The 21,967-nt window shown below is 39.7% G+C and overlaps 1 protein-coding gene and 1 long non-coding RNA gene across 4 annotated transcripts in view; both read right to left on the reverse strand.

Moving 5' to 3' along the window:
* LOC120397745 overlaps positions 1-21,765 on the reverse strand; it is a 62,065-nt gene extending 40,300 nt beyond the window's left edge. The window contains exon 1 of the long non-coding RNA XR_005593975.1: positions 21,563-21,765. This is a non-coding gene — a long non-coding RNA (uncharacterized LOC120397745). The remainder of the gene's footprint in view (positions 1-21,562) is intronic.
* The window catches only part of CTNND2 (catenin delta 2), a 1,145,701-nt gene that overhangs the window by 360,629 nt on the left and 763,105 nt on the right, over positions 1-21,967 (reverse strand). The gene's annotated exons all lie outside the window — the stretch shown is intronic.

The raw sequence follows: 21,967 nt of genomic DNA on the forward strand, positions 1-21,967 counted from the left end.
ACCAGCAAACATTTTTATATTATCAGAAATGGTGTTCAGGATCATTAACTCGGCATGGCACTAGCCAAAGAGAAGCAACATTTTCCCTCTGGATTGTCCTTCCCATCCTTACTGGTGTACTGAGAAATTGATTTCCTCCCTTTTGGTCCATTCCTGTTTCTGAGGCCCTGCCACAATCCTGTCAGAGAAGACAGGATTTCTTTCAGAGATAACGAATGCCCCTGTTTAGGAGGTAAATTGTGTCCACTGAGTATCTGCACCCTCAGAGACTGACTTGAATTCCCCAATAGCCCATAATGTGAGGCATAACTCTTATCTGGACAGACTAAATTTATTGTGCCCTTGTCTAAACTAGGAAATTGTTCCAGTTCAACTATTAGTTTAGCTGAACTGGTGCTGACCACAGTTTATCTGCAAGCATACACAAGGACAAACTGGGCTCAACCCATAAGCAGAGCAGTGGTTAATCACAAGTGGATGAATATGTCTACACTTATACTTAAACTGAGGCCGCCACTAGTCCAATTAAACCGATTGCTGACAACTAACTGTTAAAATGGCATTTACTTCCTTGTGTAGGCAATGCTTGTGTCTGCAGCACTCTCAAACCCCACCAACCCTGGGAATGACGGACTGAAAACAGCAATCTAACCTATCACAATGCAAAGCACTACTTGATCATTCGGGCTACCTTTGGGCAGGCAATCAGCAAAATGTATATCTTAATTGTTCATTCCCCTTTCAATTTTTTGTTCTCTTTTTTTTCTTTACACAAATTGAGATGGTTTTATCCCCACTTATGAAAGGAAAATGAGTAATGGCATCAAGAGAGCCAATGGCAGATTGAAATATCTAGGCAGGGGAGAGTGTATGTGTGATTGAGAAATGTGTGTGGGATCTGTCAGGGAAATTATTGAACACCGAACTTGCACTATATCCGAAACTTTCTTAGTATTATTAGTAACAATGAACATGCTGTTTTAATATCTAATAATCCAGAGTGCTCCCAAGAAACAAAGATTTCATGACACACTCTTATAAACATAAGACAAAGTATCCCTCCACTTTTCTGTTCCAGAACATGGGGTTTGACATTTTTCAGTATCCTGGAAATACTAGTATCAGAAAAAACAGCTTACTATAATCTGCGGAGAGAATTTTCGAAGTGTTAAATGAAAAACGTATGTATCAATCCTGGTAATTAGTTTTTGTCCAAGCTGTTATCTCCTGCTATCTCATATAAGCAATGCGTGGAAAAGCTCTTACACACACCTCAGATCTGACTACAGGGACATTTCAAGGAAAGTTGCACTGTATTTTTATTCAGGGATAACTATATCTCCTTTTCAGCCTTAAAACTTTTACCCTGCTAGTAGATTGTCTCCAGTGCTGTATTAAACCTCTGGCCAAAAGGGCAAGTAACTAGGATCTACAAAAACTGATGCCAACAGAATAGCAGGGTCGGAAAGGACCTCAGGTGATCATCTAGTACAACCCATGCTTAAAACAGGACCAATTTAGCCCAGTTCCCTAAATAACCCCTTCAAGGATTAAACTCACAATGCTAGGCTGTGCAGGCCAATACTCAAACCACTGAGCTATCCCACCCCCTCATAGGCAGCTGCAGTGGCATAGGAGCTTCTGTGGATATTGGGCAACAGGAAGCCCTTATACGTGACACAATTACTCCTTCCCCACCTCAGCCTAATGATATCTTTCTCCAAATTGCAACGTAAAAATCAGAAGGCTATTCACAAATGGTTCCACACAACAGAGAAGAATGGTGCTGTCAATTTCTAGCCAGGCATACAGCATGCAGTTTTTTAAGGGCTCCATCTATACACCTTACTTGTTCAGCTTTCAAAAGTAAGCTCTATAAACCAAAACACTGGTCACTTCTCCAGAGACAGACATTTATAACTGAGAAATTGCATTTAATGCAATAAACCAACCATCATTATACTTCCCTCACACACATGAGATTATTCTACACCTTCTATGAGGAAAAGCATATTTTGCACCATTTCTTTACTAAAAATTTATTAAGAGTAACTTATACTATATGCACTGACAGTGCTGTAAACCATCTAAAAGAAAAATCATACAGCGCTTCCAATACAACTCCCCAGCTTTGCAATATTACTGAGTAAGATTCAGTTACTACCACTTAAGAAATTGCAGAGGGACTCTCTAATCAATAGTTAATAGAAATGTGAGAGGAAAATGTTAGCAGACTGTCTGCCACTGAGTGGGAATGAACTGATGACAATAAAAATGAATGAGTTGTAGGATTTACTTAGTGTGGCTATGAGAAAAGAAAACAAAAAACAAAAAAAATGAAAAAAACAAAACAAAAAACACACCCTAGGAAGATGCAGAAAGTCGAATGTGGATGAATTTGAATACTATGACAAGGTGCTTGATGTACTGCAGGAATCTATAATAGATTTTAGTGACAATTGGAACCAGAGTAGCAGAACTTCATATCAAGGGTAACTTTCAAACAGAAAAACATTATTCAGAAGGGAAATTAGTAGGGGCTAGATTCTGCCTTTACTAACAGTAAGTATTGGGCCTTGAAAGCCCTTGCATTAAGCTGAAGCAGGAGGAACTCTGATTGTCTCTGGGGAGTTGTATTCTGTAGCAGAAGCTCTGCCATTCCTTTAAGAGGTGCAACATGAATTCCTCTCTCTTCCTGGCCAGCAGAGGAATGTGATTGGGGTGGGGGGAGAAGGCATGTGTGGCATGACCTTTCCTTCACCATGCCCCCTCGGTGTACCTTTGGAGAGGGTAGAAGTGCCACCAGTGTTAATGTCAGATTGTGGTTGGTTGTTGTGAAGAGGGAAATTCTCAATGCCACATTCTATTCTCTTTCCCAGGCGCCCATGCAGTACAGCCATTATGTAGAAAAAATAAACTTAAATTAAAAAAATAAATAAACAGCAGTGACCATTTTGTTTAGCACTGTCTTATGGAAGTTTCCAGGGAAAGGAAATTTTCTTGACATCCACAGAGAGTTGTAATTGCATTTTGGACTCAGCCATCTTAATGAAAAATGACATAATGTTTAACAGAAGCAAGCAGAAGCCCTAATGCCAGGGGTTGTAGAGTAATTTCTATTCTGTTTTGCATGGGTATAACAGTCAGAAGAACAGCATTTTTTCACATTTAATAAGATTTAATCATAGAATATCAGGGTTGGAAGAGACCTCAGGAGGTCATCTAGTCCAACCCCCTGCTCAAAGTAGGACCAATCCCCAACTAAATTTAGAGTAATTATTCTGGGTTATGTACTATACACTCTATTGCAGGTGTTTTACAATGACATTTTTGGTAACAAAGGGTAAACTTTATCATGGGACTTATGTGCTTTGGCAAATGTTACCCAAATGTACCTAAATATGTTTTCGTCAAATTTCCTTCTTTTACACTTCCATCAGATAATAACCTCCAAATAGGAATGATTTTCTCCATAATCTGTCTTTTCATTTTAACAGGAGGTGATTACATTTACTTATGCTAATGCCATTTATACTTATGAGAAAGGAGTGGAAGAAACCTTAATAAAACAAAAAGGAGGATATTATAGGTCCTAAAGTCACCATCCTCACTATAGGGACAGCCATATCACTTGACCTCATTAAAAAACAAAATGACAAGAACTCAGGTTAAACACACTCTTCCTGATCCTTGGTGTGGACCAAAACAGATGTTTTATATTCATTTGCAGAAAACTACTTTCCAGACTGTACTTTATGCTACATTATTAGACTATGTTGGCCTGCTGAGCAGAAATTTGAAAAGCCCCAGATCACACGCAAAAAAAATCAGTGAGAAATGAGTGCACAAAACCATAGTTATAGCTCAAGTATGTTAGATGTGCAATTGCACATAATCCTTACCCAGTTCTGCAGGCAGCAGCACAGAAGTAAGGGTGGCAATACCATACCATGCCACCCTTACTTCTGTGCTGCTGCTGGTGGTGGCTCTGCCTTCCAAGCGGGCCTCCCAGCCAGCAGCCGCTGCTCTCCAGTTATCCAGCTTTGAAGGCAGCACCACCGCCAGCAGCAGCACAGGAGTAAGGGTAGCAGTACTGCAACACCTGCCCCCTAACCTTGTGCCCCCCCCACAAATCCTTTTTGGGTCAGGACCCCTACAATTACGATACTGTGAAATTTCAGATTTAAATAGCTGAAATCATGACATTTATAATTTTTAAAATCCTTTGATCGTGAAATTGACCAAAATGGACCATGAATTTGGTAGGGCCTTATATATAAGTAGTCTCAGTGAAGTCAGTAGAGACTGCTCACATGAGGAAAAGCTGCAGGTTCTGATACCCATGGTTTTCAGTTGTATAGGTCAATGCAGAACTGGAATCCCCCTACACCATAAATACAATGGTGCAAATTCTGTCCTCAGACACAATATGCCTGCTCAAGTCACTGATATAAACTGCGCTCATGTATCTGAAAGCAAAGTCCAATGTTTTAGATTGTGAAGGTGTGAAAATAATACACTAACCGTATTCAGTATGAAAATTTCCCAAACCACAGAAAGACGTAGTAAGGTGCATTTCTTGGTATAGTCACATATGTGCTTATGAGAATGCATGAGCAAGATCAAAAGACAAGGTGTTTCTTTTGTAAAACAAGCAGTGTGAAAATTGGAATTTCTCACACATTTTCTATTCAACAGATAAAACTCCTCCATATTGTTTAAATTTCTGACTAAGATCAGATTGAAGATGCAAAAATAATTCACTCATGATACTTTAAAATAACCCGGACACCACAAACCTTGAGGGATAACAATATTTCCATAAATCATTCATATATTTGTAGTCATAGGCAGTTTTACCAATTTGCTCTACGCAATGAGGATATTGAATACACTGCTTGTGCATCTTTATTTCCTTCTGACAGGCTCTTGTTATTTAAAGTACACACTTCTTCTGCAGTACTATCAAAGTTAATGAGACATTAGGTTTGGTATAACCTGAAGCAAACAACTTGGAATATCAAGCCACTGTTTTTACAGCAATCTGAATTCTAAAGACTTCTTTTAACCTTCTATGATAGCAGAAGGTTTCAGACACCTGTTTTCTTGTATGCTAGTAATTGCATATAGAAGGCAGGTAGGAAATTACTGAAAGGAGAAGATGTGTGTCCATGTTGTATTCTTTGAAATTAAATTTGGTCTACACAAAGTACAAGAGCTCTTCAAAAGTATGCTGCTTATTTTTCTTTATGCTTTCAGAAAATTGTGTGAAGGAGTGAGCATATGTCTCAACACATTTCCTTCTTCATTTTTTACCCTACTATACTAGGACACGGTTCAGAAGAATAGTTTTGCACCTGATGTACAACATGGTATCTGTGGTTTTTTTGAGCGAGAGAGTATTTCACTCTTGTTTACAAAGATATATTACCCTTGGCATAGATTATTACATTTATAACCAAAGAATATTCCCTAACTGGCTCAAAGCCCTGTAGTACTAATTAGGGAAAATTGTTGAATTCCCACCTACACTATAAATTGCAACCTTATTGTAATCAGGTCAGCTGACACCTATGACTTAGTTGTATTTCTAGCATAGACTGCCTGTAGATCCCAGAGAGGGGTAAATGTCAACCTTTTAATGGTGTGTACTACATATCACAATCTTGGTAAATAAAATCTATACATACCGTTAAATGTTTTTCCAAAAGTATGATACGTCATATTTGCTTGCACTGCTCAACTATCCTGTAAATCATTTTATTTCTTCTACAAATAAATACATTGCTAAGTTTTATCTTGTTGTCAACATTTCCTACTTCTACCTCCTGCTCATCTGTGGGATTCTCAGTCAGAATTCCTCCTGAAAAGTGCAGACTCTGCTCCTAAGACTTGCAGTAGAAGGCAAGTTTAAAATAATGAACAAGATACAAAACATAGTTAGGTGTGGCATAAACAGAATGCTCTTTGTACAGTACACCAAATGAATATGCCTTTTCATTCCACCCTATCAAAACTCAATTGTGACTTGACTTATGAGTTGCACATTCATTCCTTAATGGTGGAATAAAAAGTCTTATTCACTGTTCACACGTGGTGTAACTCACTTGGTCTCTCTCACACCCACACACCCACAGTACACCATGTACAAGTTCACTCTCATGGTCACTCACACTGCTTTAGTTACTCATAATAACATTCTACTTTGAGTATCTCTTCTTTTCTAAGACAAACTGGTAGTTATGCAGAGGAAAAGAAGTCTGCACCCGGTCTTGTGACTGAAAATTAGCTTCATGTGAGAAGTAATGGGACAGAATACTAAACACAGAGTCAACCTAACAGCTGAAAAGCATGATTGAAGAGATAGCTATAAACCCTGGCATTAAACAAAACCATTAGAGTCTCTAGAAATAGTGAGAAAGGCGAAGCTTGGGAAGGAGCCAATTTCCACTACAAGGAAGCATAAATTGACAGGGACACACATATGTGTGATTATTAGTGTGCATATATCAGATATGAGGCTGACTTCAGTGTCTTAAATGTCTTAAATCCCCACTTAATGTTGAATAGCTTGGAAACCTAAAGCTAGAAACTCCTATCAATATTAAAACTCAATTAAAGTGGGAATCAATTTTATCATCATGAACATTGCTCCGAGAGATAAAAAATATATTTTGGTGAACCTACTTTAAATGTTGTCCATCTATTCTTTTACATAAATTTAAAAGTAAGGTAATGTTTCATGTCAGTCAATCTTCATGACCATTTTAACTCAGGTTATATCATTTTACTTTCTATTTAGGTTATTTCGGCAAAGGTTACCCAACTACATCTAGTTAAAACATCAAACAAGTGAAAATGACAGATTAAACATCTAGTTAAAGGGCTCTGCAATACTAAAATCCTTAGTTTTGCAGGTGTGCGCTACACACAAATAGGCTTCTTAGCCTGGCAACTGTGGAGCCTAATCATGATTCATGGTTTTCAGTGTTCAACAGCAATGACCTGGTAGAACTTGAAATTTGGCATGTATCTCCTTTCCTTCCACTTCACCTAAATACTTTTTTAATCTAATAGTCCATATTAAATCTCTCTCTTTCTCTCTCTCTCTCTCTTATAATGTCAAGGAGACTCCATTAAGACTATTTTGAATATATGTGTTGGTCAAAGAAGGAGGGAAACTTCCTAGGCTGGTATGATAGAAAGGCATATATCAGGTAGCCACAGCTATGTAAAAATGATTCTGAGACTTGAAAAATGAAATCTTTGTCTGGGAGTATATTATCCTCAGCTCAGAAAGGAAAAGTCCAATCAAAATCAAGTAAATTTAAAAACAAAACAATTGTTTTGTTATGCGTCAATAATTAAGTCTTACTTGATAAAGATTAGCTTTATTGACAGTTTACTAACTCCTCTTGATGATTTCAAAGGCAAAGAGTTACTCATAGTTCAAAAGAGTCAATTGCAAGTTAACATGACATCTCTGGAGATGTTCAACTCACAAACCTATGGAGAAGAAGACTTTCAAGAACTGGCACATTTTATGGTAAGTAAAGCAACATCCACAAACTCTCATTGGCTCATCTGGATAGGAAAGCTACTACTTTTTTCAGATGAACAAAACTTTTAGTCATTAGGTAGAGGGAAATGCTTTAAGTATAGCTAATATTTTGCTTATTGGTGCAGTCTGTTAGACTTGTTCAATTGTGGCAGAGCTTGGCTATACCTCACTTTGAGGTGCTCTCAAACACACTGGTAAGATAAGTGCAACCATTAATTTAGGAAGTGAGCCTTCCTACAGTTTTCTTTGCCTTTGTCACAGTGAAATTACACAACCATAAAAGCGGATTTGATCTGTGAGACCACTCAGATATGGAAGGTGGTGCAGAATATGGCAGTCCAACTATTAAGTGGGGGTTCAGGCAGACTGTATATCATTGCACCACATTCCTGTGAATTTATGTGTGGTGTTTTAGGTGTTGGTTTTAACATTTAAGGTTCTAAAGGACTTGGGAGCAGAGTATTTAAGAGACTGATCTTTTATTATTTAATTTAAAAATCAAGTTTACAGTTGTTGTGTGTATATAAAAGTGTGAATAAAATAGTAAATATCTAACAGACCCTACCTATTTCTAAGCATCTGTGAAGTGAAAATGATCAGGGTTCAATAGGCGTCCCTGGGACATGTCAAAGCCAACCTACTAAAAGCAAAATGCTCAATTCTCCAACTCTTTCTCACACAAACAAATCCCATAGGCTCCAATGGGACTAAACTGTGAGTAAGGACTACTAGCCTGAGCAAAGTTTGGAGAATTGGATCTCAAGTTTGTCTTGTAAAAATAGAGTTTAGGAAAACATTTTAGACTGGTTAATAAGTAAAAAGCATCAGACATTTCCATGAAAAAAATCTTTATTTGCTATTTATGTTTTCTTGGAGTAAGTCTCAACTCATGCAGCCCATGGAAAACTGAGGAGTCTATATAAATCTATTATTCATAGCACACTGGCATATTACAATTTCTAGTTTATCTTAAAGATCTGTTAATGAATGACAAACTTTATTAACACTGTCTATTGCCATGCTGTGATCTATCATGAACACACTCACAAAGAACAAGCAAAAGCCTTGTGAACATATGCAGAAAAATTGCAATTAACAGCATGATGGGTTTAAAACAGACATAGCCAGAGACTATATTACAGCAAGCTGAATGCAGCAGGGGTGAGTATCTAAGCATACTTTTTTAATGGAAAGCTAATCAAAATGGTGCCACCTAGATTATTGGGCAGCAAGATTTGCTTCTTTGTGCATCTGAAAACTATTTTTATTTTTGGCCATTCATAGGAATTCATTTTCTGCTCCAAAAAGACACTAGGGAAAATTGTGAATTAATTCATAAAAATACTGGGGACTTAAAAGATTGAGATAGGAAGAAAAGTTTCAGTTAGGAAAATTGTTCAAAGGCTTAAATCCCAACATTGTTTAAAACAATCACGTCATTAAGGCTTTTGGTAAGAGTTTCTATTTTACCATATGAATGTGTGGGTATATACATAAAGTGGTATCTACTACATGGAATGTATTAGAAATTCTCAAGTAAGAGAGGAAATGTGATATAGTGGTGAAATCATGAGACTGGAATTCAGGTATTCTGTGTTCCCCTTCTGACTTTTCCCTGAATTGCTGTGTGATGTAGGATAAGTCACTTAACCTGTCTATGCTTCAGTTTCCACATATGTAAAACAGGGATAGTAAACGTTACCTGCCTCAAAGGGGTGGAAAATCTGTGAAAAACAGTTTTTATAAGGGACTTCGTTATATTTTTACATCTGTTTGTCTTGCCATCTGGTGTCTGGCCTTCAGGAAGTATATAAAAGTCCTTTAGCTCACATGATAGAAACAACAGATTTGGGAGCGGAATTCCTGTACTGCTTTAGTTCTAATGAAAGGTGTCAGATTGGAAGCCCTGAACAATGAATTTAACAGTCTATTTGACAATAAACCAATACAGCCCAGGAAGAGGAGAAGCAAGATTTCCTACACTGTCTCATGAATACACTTTAACTCTGGTCTGGAATCACCTCTGTGGACAAGCAGATAGTTCATTTCCATTCACTCCTTGGCCTCTCAGCTAATACTATCAACAAGAATGCTAATCAGTGGACAGAAACAATTACATTAATTTTACATAAGACACCAAACAGTCATCAGATAGTAAGAACCCACTGTCATTACCAACCTGATGACAGTGAATGACTTAAGAGGCAAAAGGCTCCACATCCCATTACTTGATCTGGCAACATCTACTGCCCCACTTGAAATCTTTCCCCCATGGTATGCATGTGAACATAAGCTGGAATACAGTATCTTAGAGCAGGTGTGACCACAGATCATTATGCGTGTCACTTTAATTTGAATGACAGATTTCAGGCCAGTCTCAGGACTGCTCAGAGGGAGAAAAGGATCAGCTAGCTAGGCAATATGTCTGGGGAACAGGGGAACCAAGTGGCAGTGACGCATATACCAGCTGCACCTTAAATACAGAGCTCCCTTTATGAACTAATCCATAAAGCTACTACCCTCTCCTTCTTTGAATCATCCTCAGGACTCATTTTATGCTGAGAGATGCATACCAGAAAACAGCTAACTATGACTAAATTGAAGGGTTGCTGGGGATAGCTATTATTTACTTATTAAGGGAAAAAATCATTTCAAATAATTCAGAGACATTAAGGTATGCACATAGCAAACCAATAGCAGCATGTTAGTGTCATTAACCTCACCTTTATTTCCCCTTCATCACATTCATTTTTTTTTTTTTTGCATCTTGTTAAATTGCAAACATTTGGGGGCATGGACTGTGTCTTCCTAGATGTTTGTTGATCTTGACTGGGGCCTTTGGACGCAACCAAAATACAACCACTTTATTTTTCCATATTAAAAAGAAGGCCTGGGTAGTTCAGCACAGTAATGACTCTAATACTTTTCATATGACTCTCGATTCCATACTAAAGTGCATGTTCTCTTACTGTTGAGAGCTCCATTATTCTTAATGAGCACTTCACACATGTACTGAGAGAAATATATAACCCTTACTGAGTTTTTTCAGTGAGATAATAAGGGAGTTACCAGTGCTGCAAAGCATAGACTTGCAAGGATTTGGGGGATAGAGAAAAAATCTTCAAGTATTCCCTCCCTAAGGGAAAAGAATCAAAGATTAACAGAATCCTATGTATACTACACTGCTTATCTGAGAGGAGCCATTGCTTTTCCCTTCAAATTTTCTCCAGACTAACTGGGTCTGAAAGGCCAAGTTTACTTTTTTTTCAGCTTTTACTCTGATTTCTGACATGCTTTTCAAAAAGGCATTACCCTTTTTCCAAAGAGAGAAAGTTGCTAATCAAAATCAAAGGCTAGAGCACGGGAACTACTACTTTATCAACATAGTGGTACTTAAGAAGGAGTAACAGATCTATCCACTTTTTACCTCTGAGAAATGGGTTCAAAGTTCAGGCTTAAAAGAAATCTTCAAAAGTTAGTTTTTCCTCAATAGGCTTAAGTAAAGTTTCCAAGCTATGAGCCCATAAAATTCAGATTCTGAAGAAACCCTAATGATAAAGAACACTGCCTGACAGCAGGACATATAAAATATTAAAAAAACCTGACATCTTAACTGAAAGATCTCATCCAAAAAACTTATCTATGAAACATCATTCTACCATTCTGAACAGATGAGTGTTGTCTGTTTGAAAATGCTAAAACAAGTGATCTCCTTATATGTATTCTTAAAGGGTTATCATCAATTTAAAAATCACACTCCCGTCTGAATTTTTTCTAACTACCATTATTTCACACCACTCCCAAGATTACTATAACTGAAAGATAAGAGGAAAACTATATTTTTCTGCATGTTTTTCAGTATATTTACCTTGTGCATGTATGAAAGCACTTCATATTTAGTCTTGTTTCATTTTTCAGAGTGGTAGCCGTGTTAGTCTATATTAGCAAAATGAAAGAGGAGTACTTGTGGCACCTTAGAGACTAACAAATTTATTTCGGCATAAGCTTTCATGGGCTAAAACCCACTTCATCAGATGCATGGAGTGGAAAATACAGTACGAAGATAGATAGATAGATAGATAGATAGATAGATAGATAGATAGATAGATAGATAGATAGATAGATAGAGAGAACATGAAAAGATGGGGGTTTTCACTGTTTCCCTTATATAGACAGTAAAATGGTCAGTGTCCCCTATTGTTTTTGTAGGTGTTACACACAGCAATAGTGGAGAGAAAATAGAACTGTAAAACCACTAATACTTGCTGAGGTTCTTAGAGAAAGATGTAGAACCAGAAGCTATTTTCAACTAACTTAATGAAACTTTCAAGATTTCAGGTAGATGACCTGTCTCAATGCAACAATCTCTTCTTATGTAATTTATTTTGTTTGTCTTCATAATTTTGCTTTCATGAATGTTAAACAGAGATTCCTATCTCTAAAAAACCAAAACTCACAATTTTTAACCTTAATTTTAAAAAGTATTTAACAAATATTAATTTCAATCTTTCACTTAAAAATAGCTGGGATTGTTTTTGTTTAATATTTTGAATGAAATTATCTCCCAAACCAACTCAATCCTCAGCAACCCTGCTGAGCATGCAAACAAAATGCCAATTGCTTGTCAAATGTGGGGCCTTATCCTATAGTATTTGTGTAGACAAACCTCTTGCTTGAGCCAACTGGATTTTTGCAGGAGGATATTTTACTTCTGCATTTGGCACCGGTGAGACTGCTGAAGGAATCCTGTGTCCAATTCTGATACCCACAATTCAATAAGGATGTTGAGAAATTGGAGAGAGTTCAAGGAAGAGCAATGAGAATGACTGAAGATTTAGAACACATGCCTTATAGTGACAAACTCCAGGAGCTCAATCTATTTAGCTTAACAAAGAGAAGATTAAGGGATGATTTGATTTCAGTCTGTAAGTACTTACATGGGGAACAAATATTTAACAATGGACTCTTCAATCTAACAGAGAAAGGTATAACACAATCCAGTGGCTGGAAGTTGAAGCTAGGCAAGTTCAGCCTGGAAATAAGGCGTAATTTTTTTAACGGAGAGTGTAATTAACCATTGGAACAATTTATGGTGGATTCTTCATCATATGCTCTAGGAAATTCTATGGTCTGTTATACAGGAATTCAGAATAGATTATCACAATGGTTCCTTCTGGCATTGGAACCTATGATGTGATGTTATTTGTGGATTTCTATTCTCTCAGAACTGAGAGCACTATCTAACTTCACATCATTTAGCCATAAGATAGCACTGAACTGGAGCACTCTAGACACAGCTGCCATCCCCAATGACCTCCAAACAGACCCACTGCTATGCCTGCCTAAAGCTCATTTCAGGATTGGTCCTTATGACCTAATCCTACAAACACTTATTACTGGCATAGTTCTTATTGCTAAGACTATTACTTTTGACTTCAATTGGACTGCATAAATGGTAAACCATCTGCATAGTAGTAAATATACACAGGATCAGACCTTTTAGGTTAGATTAAAACTGATGACCCAAGGTGAAAGACTGTGTTTACCATTACCATTATCAAGCCTCTGAGCCATCTTTCCTCCCTCATCCCTAATTTTAACAGTATAAAGACTTTCAAGAGGAAATTTAAGAGGTCTAAGTATTGAGTAATTAAATTTTAAATGATTTTACAGTAAAAAGTCAATATAAATATTTCTCAAAGAATAATTGCTCTGAAGGTGCTTTTTACATTAAAAAATTCCTCATCTAACAACAACAAAAACACCACACTGTTTTCCCCTTTAGGGATGAATTTCCCAAAATACCAACTTTGCCTTTAATTCAATATGTATAGAAAGTTGAATAGCTGTAAGATACCATTTAAATTGTCAACTACATTTCAAAGCATCATAATCAACAATGTAAAATTAACATAACCTTGTATATCACAATTGCAATAAAATACCCCTTGTGAACATTATGTGATGCATCTGGGATATGTTGAAAGCCACTTATTGCTGGATTCTCAAATCCTAATTCAAATATTGATAGGCCTGAATCTGCAGCTAGATCAGTGTAAATCAAGAGACTCTTCAATACATTTAATGGAATTACACCAATGTAAAACCACTGTAAGCGAAATCAGAAGTTCAGCCCAGCTTGACTTTAGAATAGTAGAGAAAAGTAAGCTATCAGTTTATGAATATAGTATTCTTTTTGTGCCATGGAAATCATAAGAGGACAAGAATCTGATTTCTGCACCTGCATCTCATCAACAAATTATTCTGCAAATTGGTTAGCCTGCAGTACCTCTCTCCCTGTGGAGCAGGCCTGGTCTAATAACAAGCCAATCAGGGATTAGAAGCTTTTTAGTTGCCGCGCCACTCGCTATGTAGTCAACTGATATGACAAGAAGGTATATGCACATAGCAGGAGGCAAATAGACCCCTTCACAGGAGCGTGTCCACCTGGCTGGCTCACCAACTGAATAAACAAGCTGTTAAGTAAATGGTAAGGAAAATTGAAGGAGTTGCTTCAGTGGCAGAATGAAGTACAAAAATCAACTTTTGCACTCCTAGGACACATTACTTATTGTAACCTTGACTGTGCCTGCATGTTCAGTTTGAACAGGATTGAAAGAGTACAGGCACAGGAAACCACACTTCTACCCTTCGAGCCCTGTGAAATAGCAATATATGGGTATGTCTACACTACGAAATTAGGTCAATTTAATAGAAGCCAATTTTTTAGAAATCGACAGTTGATTGTGTGTGTCCCCACTAAGCGCATTAAGTTGGCTGTGTGCGTCCACAGTACAGACGCTAGCATTGACTTTCAGAGCGTTGCACTGTGGGTAGCTATTCCACAGTTCCCACAGTCTCCACCGCCCATTGGACTGCTGGGTTGAGCCCCCAATGCCTGATGGGGCAAAAACATTGTTGCGGGTGGTTCTGGGTACATGTCGTCAGGCCTCCCTCCCTTCCTCCCTCCGTGGAAGCAATGGCAAAAAATCATTTCTCGCCTTTTTTCCTGGGTTACCCGTGCAGACAACATACCACAGAAAGCATGGAGCCTGCTCAGCTCACTGTCACCATATGTCTCCTGGGTGCTGCTGGCAGACGCAGTACTGCAGTGCTACACAGCAGCATCCCCTTGCCTTGCCTTGCGGATGGCAGGTGGTGCAATACGACTGCTAGTCATTGTCATTGTCCTGTGGGTGCTCCTGGCCGGCCTCAGTCAGGTTGGTCGGGGGCGCCTGGACAAAAATGGGAATGAGTCCAGGTCATTCTCTTCTTTAAGTTTCATCTAATGGAGATTCAGTCCTGCCTGGAATATCATGCCAGCTGGAGGCTTCTGCTTCAGGCTGCTCTCCCAGTTGGCAGCATCACGCGGTCACACCTACCCCAGCCTACCCCTTGCTTCCATGGCTCATGAAGCCTGGACAGTAGTAAGGAGCAGTTTAACTATAGGCTGAGCAAGTGCAGAATGGTGGTAGAATGTGCCTTTGGATGTTTAAAAGCTCACTGGTGGTGTTTACTGACTCAGTTAGAACTCAGTGAAACCAATATTCCCATCGTTATTACTGCTTGCTGTGCACTCCACATTATCTCTGAGAGTAAGTGGGAGATGTTTATGGCGGGGTGGGAGGTTGAGGCAAATCACCTGGCTGCTGATTACACACAGCCAGACACCAGGGCGGTTAGAAGAGCACAGCAGGGCATAGTGCGCATCAGAGAAGCTTTGAAAACCACTTTCATGACTGGCCAGGCTATGGTGTGAAAGTTCTGTTTGTTTTTCTTTGATGAAAAACCGCCCCCAGGCTCAGCCCCATGACATGAACCTGAGTCGGTTGACCTGGGCTCTGAGCCTCGCTGCCATGGAAGTGTTTTTGCAGTATAGACCCAGCCTCAGACGGCATACTGAAAACTCCACAGAAACAGTTACATGTTACTCAAAAAGAGATAAGGTCTTTTAAAAGACAGATCTCAGGTCCCAGTTGTTATAACAAGAATCTGTACTTTAGGGGTTATTTTCCCCGATTGTTTTCTAGTTATGTAAAATAGTTTATAAGGTACAGTAAAATCTTAAAGAGGAAAAGTTGTTAAATGAAGAATTATCCTTTTCTGTCTCTGCCTCATGGGGACTAAGACCTGGGTTCAAATCTTCCTGTCTCGGTCACAGACTTCCCACTTGACCTTGGGCAAGTCACTTAATCTCTAAATTCCCAGTTGTAAAATGGGGATGACAATATTTCCCTAATGCACAGAGCTGTTGTAAGAATAAATACATTAATCTTTGGAGGGGCTTAGATACTATGGTGATGGGAATCAAATAAGTACCTAGATGGAGGTACAGAGCCAGCATTACCATACACCAACTCCTGTACCAGTTTACTTTATTATTATTTTGTCTATCATTGGATTACAATAACAAAGCATGACAAATAGACAAAATCATACCTAGATTTTGGATCTTCCCAAGGGCACTCTTCATACTGCTAAAACAGCGTTGGAGCAAATGAGACTGACCTTAAATTATACTGTACATCTGGTACAGCCTCTGAACAGTGGGGAGAGTGTAACACGGGGTCCTCACACACCCTTGATGACAGTGTAAATGAAGATAAAGGTACATGGCACGGGGGGAAAGATGGGAGAATAACTACTGAGTACTGGTTTAAAGTATGTGAATATTAACACAAGGAAAGAGAGACATTGGTTTAAACAGAGATTAGTGGAAGCAGATATTTGTTTTATAGAAATGCGTTATCTAAGAACTTAGAAATGACTTAACACCCATAATTCATATTCTACAACTGAGGCAACAAATCCTGCAATTTCACTATACCTGTTACTCCTGGGCAAATTCTGCTCTACTGCTGAAATGTTGCTGCAGTTATGCCTTTTGCTCACCAGAAGGCACTGTGGTGATAGACCACAGCAGCAGCTCCCAGACAGCGAGGGAAGAGAAAAAGCCTGCCTTCTTCACAGTGTCTGTCAGGCCAGGTCAGGAGAGAGGGACTATGGGGAGACAAACAACATGGGGCTGCTGCGGGGGTCAGAGAGGAGCTCATAAGGGCTAGTGTGGGAGGACAGACTGGGGCAGGGGCTGAATGGGAGTGGAGGCACATGGCCACAGGGGGGAGGGAGGTGCAGGGCCACATGGTGATGGGGGAGGGGGTATAGAGATACACAGGGACAGGGGAGTGCCTGGGTGGGGGCACAGAGACACATGGGGACAGGGGGAGGGGTGCAGGGCCACATGGGAATGGGGGGAGTGGGTGTCTGAGTGGGGGTGGACAGACACATGTTGACAAGGGATGCAAGGATACATGGGGGTGCAGGAACACATGGGGACAGGGGCACATGTGCCTGACTGAATGGGAGAGGCTACAGGTCAGCCATGGTCTGCATGGGGGAAGCTCCCTAATAATCCCTCACCCCCAACCCCCCAAAAAACCATTCCATACTTTTCCCACCCATACCCAACAACCGTCCAAGTTCACACCCAGGCTCCTTCCCAGCAATTTATTTCCCTCTCCCTCAGCTCCTCTTTTACCTCTGATTCCCCCAAGACTTTGCACTGCTTCTAAGGAGTGCGAGAAATATGGTTCTGTATTGTAGTTTAAATGAATTATTACTCAGGGTTCTGTATTAATATGTCCAGTAAGGAATCTATTTGTCAAAAAACATTTCCTGAATCTTTTTTGTCTGTATTGTTAAAGACATATTTTCTGACAGGTATTTTGAAATAAATGACCAAACATAATCAAAACTGGTGTGATTATATTGTGTTATTTTGACAAATAAAATATGCAGAATTGTGCAGAATTTTAAAATATTATGAGCAGAATGTTTAATTTTTTGTTCGAGAATTTTAATTTTTTTGGCACAGCATTCCCCCTGGAGTAACCTGTGTAATTCCAGTGAAGTCGGTGTTGTTGCACAGATGTAGCACAGAGCAGAATTTGTCCCTTTGAATTGATTGTGTACAGTATAAAGAGCTGCAACAGAAATTAGGTAGCGTACTCCATGACTTGTAAAATGTAACAACACTAATACTGTTTATAAACAAATAATTATGTGATCGGTGAAAAAAACGCCTGTTAAAAATTAGCCTTTTATAAATGAGGAATTTTGTCCATGGTCCTGAAGTATTGTAACAAAAGATCTCATAGAATATCGAGGTTGGAAGGGACCTCAGGAGGTCATCTAGTCCAACCCCCTGCTCAAAGGAGGACCAATCCCCAGACAGACTTTAACCCAGTTCCCTAAATGGCCCCCTCAAGAACTCACAACCCTGGGTTTAGCAGGCCAATGCTGTTAAAGAGCTAGGTATCCAAAGGTGAAAGTAAGCCGGTACAGTCCAGTATGGCGTACCAGTAAGAAAGCTGGTACACAGCCAACCATACCAGCAGGGCCGTTAATTGGGGGAAGAGGGCAAAAGGCCAGATGATTTAGAAAGGCCTTTCCACTCCCAGCAGCGGCCGGAGCCCCGGGCCCTTTAAATCACTGCCAAAGCCCTGGGGCTCCTGGACGCCACCGCTACTCCAGGGCTCCAGTGGCAATTTAAAGGACCTGGGGCTCCCAGACACCATTGCTGCAACTGCGCCAGCGGCTAGAGCCCTGTGCCCTTCAAATCACCACCAGAGAGCCGGGTGGCACGGGCTGGGCAGTCTGGCCCCAGCCCCACTGCTTCTGCCCAAGGCCTCGCCCCTTCCAGGGGCCCAGAGCCGCCCCCCGCCCCACACACACACCTTGCCCAGGACCCCGGCCGCCCTGTGCACCGGTAAGTCCATTAAGTTACTATCACCCTGTATGTATCTGGGAAGTTTAAAGGGGTGTTGCCAGAGTATGTTACGTAAATTGTATGCCAGCTCCCTAGGTGCTCATCCTAAATATATTCCTGAAGGGAAAGGGAAGTCAGATAAGAGACTATGAAAGGAAGACTGTGGTTACAGTTACAGTTCAACATTGTTTTAATTTGGTATTCATGTGTATATTTATACAATGATATTTATAGCACATTTCTTTTGTTTGTATTCAATTTTTATTTATTACATTTGTTTATAGCCATGGACCAGTATCACACTGAATATAAAAAGTCTATCTTTTTATCTGCTTTCTCATACTCCAAAATCTGGCCGTGAGATTTTTGGATAGGCCTGCTAATTGTGTCTTTCTCTCTCCCCATATAGCCAATTTCCTCCATCCTTACCCACTTTCCACTGCAGAAGTTAAGCTCTGCTGTAAACTGCTTTCATGCCTGGAATTTGGTTGGCATCAATTTATACTTGTTTACATTTCCCACGCTCTCTTCACAAAGAAATGTGATAGAAACTTTTTTTAACCTTGTTAAATGAAAGCGGTGATCTTCCTTTACTTTTCTAATTCCCCAAATTAGAGAGAGAGCTACTGTCAAGCTTAACAGTGCTCTAATTTTTGTTTTGCCTACCTCTGGAAACTACTTTATTTAAAATAATATAGAAAGAGAGGGTGGAAAGTGGGTTTGAAGATGATCAAATTATGAAGCTACTCAAAATTACAAGAGCAATCCAGAAAGACAAGCTCTTAGCCTCGCAAAGTTTAAACACTTCAAATAGGAATAATTTGGTGGCAACAAAAAACTAATTTATTTTTACTTCCATTGAAAAGATCAGCCAAATGACATCAACAAGCCAGCTCATCTATTAGAGACGAATGCTCATCACAACAAAGTAATTCCGAACATGTTACATTTTTGCACATATTCAGAAAACTAATTTGATAAACATAGTAATATTCATTGCTTTGCATTTATTTAGTTTATTTACTATTACCACAACTATCCAAAATTCCATAAAAATGCATGTTCTCATGAGATTTCAGCTGTACCCAATAAGGATCTGGAAAATTATTTATTAATATTATTTCTGCAGTAATACCAATCAAGGAGCAAGGTATGCAGTAAAAAAGATAGTACCTGCCCCATAAAAGTTCACAGTCTAGGTTGAATATAAATCCTCTTCTGATGTGGGATTACTTCCACGATTAAAAATCTTGTTTGGGGGGTTTATCACACCTGTTGTTTTTAAATAAAAACAATCTGCAGCACACAAAACCATTTTCTTCTTTGACATATGGCAATTTGGATCAGGTAATATCATGAGCTGAGAAATTACAGTGGTCCAAGGTCCAGATCTTGCTGTAGCTAGTTCTGGACAAACAGCAGTTTTGTGGTCCAACGTCTTTCCAAGTTGACTGTGAGATAAACATTCATATGCAACCCAGGCAGCTCACGATATGCCAAACTTCAAAATCACATTATTCTAACTGAGTGGCTCTCAAACTTTTTTACTGGTGACCCCTTCCACACAGCAAGCCTCTGAGTGAGACTTTATAAATTTAAAACACTTCTTATTTATTTAACACCATTATAAATGTTGGAGGCAAAGCAAGGTTTGGGGTGGAGGTTGACAGCTTGCGACCCCCCATGTAATAACCTCGCAACCCCCTGAGGGGTCCCAACCTCCATTTTGAGAACTCCTGTTCTAATGTATAGAAAATCAATTATATATTTGTTTCAAGAATCATTTTCCCTTACTTTGTGGCTCAGGTACACAACTGATGTGCTTTTGCCAGTCTGACTCAGAGGCACATTTTCAAATGTGGGTTCCCATATTTAGGGAACTGAATAATTTAGACATTCAAATTTGAGATTTTGACCCAGGGTAATTAAGGAAACCAGGATTTATAGGTGGACAGAAAGAAATAACAGTAGCAATGAAAATGATAATAAACCCCTCAAGCCGCATTTCTTTGAAATGTCTTACATGAACAAAAATATAGGATGGTATAATGTGAGATAAAGGATTTACCAGAAATGACCTGGATAACTGAGTAAAAAAGAAACAAAACAAAAAACATTTACATCTTATGTAGGTTGGTGGCCATTTACTGCCTCCTGAGCATCTTTCCATGGCTGACTTGCCTCTATTTCTACTTCATCCAGGCCCCTCTAAGAACTCCCTCAGTCTCCAGTGACCTTGTAAAAGCAAATCCTTTAATTCACTCTTTACTAGTGCTCCCCAGTCTGGCAACAGTTAAAAACAAAAACAAAAAGCAGAACTCGAAAGTCCGAAACAAACAGAGCTGTTAAGCTCATCTTCTCTTCTTTAACTCCCACTCACAGGTTTTGCCTGGCTCTGTAGGAACCAGAATTGCTTCTTGTAGCTACTCCTTCCACCAGCCGCCACTCCAGCTAGTCTCTTGGTTCCTGAGCCTTGCCAGCTTGCTGCCAGGCTTCCTACCTCAGGCAGTCTGTGCTCCTCTCTCTGCCACAACTCACCCTGCAGCTTCCTGTTGTATTTTATGTTGGAATCACCTGATTCCTCTCAAGTAGGTTCATCTTGTAATCAGGGCTGGCTTAGGTCCAGGATCTCCAGCCCATGGGCAAGCCATCCTGTGACACCATACCACAGAATCTCTGGTTTACGATACATACTTTTTTCCAAATAAAGGAAATGCTTACAAATAAAATTTAAAAGGTTGCTTAATGCTATTATGAAATTAATCCAATAGCCACCCCAAACCAATGGTGTTGTTTTCATCCATATGTCTTCAGCCTTGGCTCATGAGTAAGACTAAGATTTTGTCATGGTTATTTTTAGTAAAACTCACAAACAGGTCACGGACAACAGACAAAAATTCATGGAGCCTGTGACTTTTACTAAAAATAACCATACAAGCCACAGCAGAGGTACCCAGTCCCAGCTGCAGCTCCCACCGTCAGGCAGGGGTGCACGGCCCCGGCTGCGGCCCCCACCGTGGGGCTATGCGGGGAGCATAGCCCCGGCTCCATCCCCAGCCAGAGCTCCAACCACGGCTTCAGCTGCTGACAGCTGAAGCTGAAGAAGTCACGGTGGTCCGGTAAAGTCAAAGAATCCATGACTGCCATGACCTCTGTGACTAAATCACAGCCTTACTCATGACTGATTACAAATCTGCTATTGTTTGCATAGATCCATCTCTCCATATCTTTACCTTAGATGGCTTCAGGGGGGCAATGGCCTCATCCTCTCCCTTCCTTGGGCCAAGACACCCCTTCTATTCTTTCCCAGGATCTCTGGCAGTCCACTCCCTATGAGGAGCATCCTTAGTGGGTGCCTGGTAAAGACAACCGCAGCCCCCAATCCATTAGAAGTAAAAGCACTCTTGTTGAAGTGGCTTAAAACTAAGTAAAAGGACAGAAACATCTCATAATAATTGTAGAAACTCTTGGGGGAACCATAGCAACAATCACTACTGGGTGCTTCGTTGCTAAGGAACCACTAGCTACAATGCTAAGAATTATGAGGTGTCTCTGACCCTAATTCATTGGATGAGCTGCTGGCACTGGGAGTGGGAATACCAATACCCAGTTGGACCTCATATCTCCTTGCCCCAATC

Source organism: Mauremys reevesii, linkage group 2 (assembly GCF_016161935.1).
Source record: "Mauremys reevesii isolate NIE-2019 linkage group 2, ASM1616193v1, whole genome shotgun sequence".
Lineage (NCBI taxonomy): Eukaryota > Metazoa > Chordata > Testudines > Geoemydidae > Mauremys > Mauremys reevesii.